The sequence below is a fragment of the Panthera onca genome (assembly GCF_046562875.1).
Source record: "Panthera onca isolate mPanOnc1 chromosome E1 unlocalized genomic scaffold, mPanOnc1 haplotype 2 h2.Chr16_ul_5, whole genome shotgun sequence".
NCBI classification, from domain to species: Eukaryota; Metazoa; Chordata; class Mammalia; order Carnivora; family Felidae; genus Panthera; species Panthera onca.
Window position 1 is genome coordinate 301,260 of NW_027675819.1, and position 2,644 is coordinate 303,903.

Sequence of the window (2,644 nt, forward strand, 5' to 3'; positions counted from 1 at the left end):
AGGGTTTTTGCATGCTAATTGGTTAGGATTTTTGCATTATTTGTTTATACAAAGATTAGCCTGTGATTTTCCTTTTTTGTGTCTTCTTCATCAAATTTCGGCATAAAGATTATGATAGTTCCATAAATCAAACTGGCAAGTGTTTCTTGTTTTTATGTTTTTTGAAGAGTTGAGTAACGTGGAAATTATTTCTTACTTCTATGCTAGGTAAAATTCATCAAGGAAGTGATCTAAGGCTCTAAAATTTAAGAATTTAAAATATCTGAAATCTAAGGATTCAGAGAAGTCAAAAGTAAAAGGATGGATAAGTATAGACCATACAAACACTAAGCAAAGGTAGAGTAGGAATATTAACATCAAACAAAACAGGCTTTAAGAAAAAACTTTTCTAGTAATAACAAAAAGAAGTTTAATTCACCGTGAAGATGTCATAATTCCAAACTTGTATGCTCGTATTAACATGGTGTCAAAAAAAACAAAGAAAATTATAAAATTATAATGAGAAATAAAAATCCAAAATTACACTGAGAGAAATTTTTTAAAGTTCATTTATTTTGAGATAGAGAGTGTGCGAGCAGAGGTCAGGGGCAGAGAGAGGGAGAATCTTAAGCAGGCTCCACGCTGTCTGCACAGAGCCAGATGTGGGGCTCAAAGTCACAAATTATGAGTTATGACCTGAGTCATGAGCCATTCAGGCACCCAGGGGGAGATTTGATACATCTTTGTCAGTAGTTAATAGAAGAAGCAGATATTAAGATATTAAATCATTAAGACTTTAGGATATTTGAACAAGAAATTTAACAAAGTTGATTTAATGGAGATATAGGCAACACCGTACCCAATAATTTCAGAATGCATATTTTTTCACATAGGGAATATTTAGCAAAAATCACCATGTACTGGATTATAAAGCCAAATCTCAACACACTAAAAAGTAATGGCTATAAGCAATTCAAAAATAATAGTAAGGAAAGTTTCACTTAGAAGAGCACTAAATAGAATAAATCACCTAGGAATAAAGTTAACAAAAGAAGTACAAAGATCATACTTCAAACACTACAAAACACTGTTGAAAGAAATAAGACAAAACTCTTAGCAAAATAGGAATAGAAGGGAACTCCTTTAATCTGATAAAAGTTACATATATAAAACTTCAATAAGGTAATACTTAATGGTGAAATATGGAAATGTTTCTCTTTGTGATCAGAAATGAGGCAGGCTGGGGCACCTGAGTGGCTCAGTCGGTTGAGTGTCCGACTTCGGCTCAGGTCTTGATCTCATGGTTCATGGGTTCAAGCCCCACATCGTGTTGACAGCTCAGAGCCTGCTTCAGATTCTGTGTCTCCCTCTCTCTCTGCCACTCTCCCACTCATGTTCTTTCTCTCTCTCAAAAATAAATAAACATTAAAAAAAATGTTTAATTAAAAAAAAAAAAAAGAAATGAAGTAGGAACTCCTGGGTGGCTCAGTCGGTTAAGCATCTGACTCTTGATTTCAGCTCAGGTCACGATTTCATGGTCCTAAGATCGAGCCCCCACATCGGGTGTGGTGCTGAGCATGAGCCTGCTTAAGATTCTCTCCCTTCCTCTCCCTCTGCCCAGCCCCCACTTGTGCTCTCTCTCTCTCTCTCTCTCTCTCTCTCTCTCTAAAAGAAAAAAAGGAAAAGAAATGAGGTAAGGATGTCCGCTATCATCACATTTACAATACTATATTGGAAATTCTAACTGAAGCAGTAAGGCATGATGAAGAAATAAAAGGCATAATGATAGAAAAGAAAGAAAACTGCCATTATTTGGAAACATAATTATATATGTAGAAAACTCAGGAGGATATTCAGATAATTATAGTTTATAAAAGTATAGAAAGGTTGCTGGGTACAAGGTCATTACACAAAAATCAATATTTTTTATGTATCAGCAACAAACTGAAAAAGAAAAAAATTTAAATATACCATTTTCAACAGTATAAAAAATACCTAAAAATAAATCCATTGCATTAAATGCAAAACTTTACCTAGAAAATTATACAATAGCCAGCCTAGGACACCAGAACACCAAGAAGATGATGTTAACTTTGTTAGTCCAAGCCACTGTTTGGACTGTGAGGAAAAGGAAGATGCAGGCCGACCCACCTGCCCCTACTCTGACACTTTCAGCAGTAAACAACTTCTTAAAAATAAGTTTGAACACATAGGTGGGAAAGTTTGTGTTCAAACCAGGGATTGTAATAGCTTTTCTTATATTCTAGAATATACCAAAACAAAAGTAGATTCCGATGGGGACGTTGTTCAAGATGGAGTCAGAGTGTTCATCAAAAAGAAAGCACAGCTAACACTTTTAGGAACAGAATTGGTCTAAGTTGAAGAGTTTGTGTTCAACAACCCCAACAAGAAAAGAAACTTGTGGCTGTGGAGAAAGCTTTAATATGTGAAACCTCGGGACTAGTCTGGCTGTAAGCTCCTGGAGGCTTGTGGAAGTCTGCGGGCTTACGGAAAAAATCACGTGACTGTTATATGCTTAAGGTTTATAATGTATAACTGCCTTGTGAGGAAAATACAGTGATGCATTTTGAAAATGAAGCCACTATGTTAGACTCTAGATGGTGTTATTTGTATTCTTTTTAGGGGACAGAAAATGAGAAGCCAT

At 35.4% G+C, this 2,644-nt stretch overlaps 1 pseudogene; it reads left to right on the forward strand.

The window, feature by feature from the left end:
• Nucleotides 1-2,063: 2,063 nt before the first annotated feature.
• LOC145715169 (iron-sulfur cluster assembly 1 homolog, mitochondrial pseudogene) lies at nt 2,064-2,429 on the forward strand (annotated as a pseudogene).
• Nucleotides 2,430-2,644: the final 215 nt, after the last annotated feature.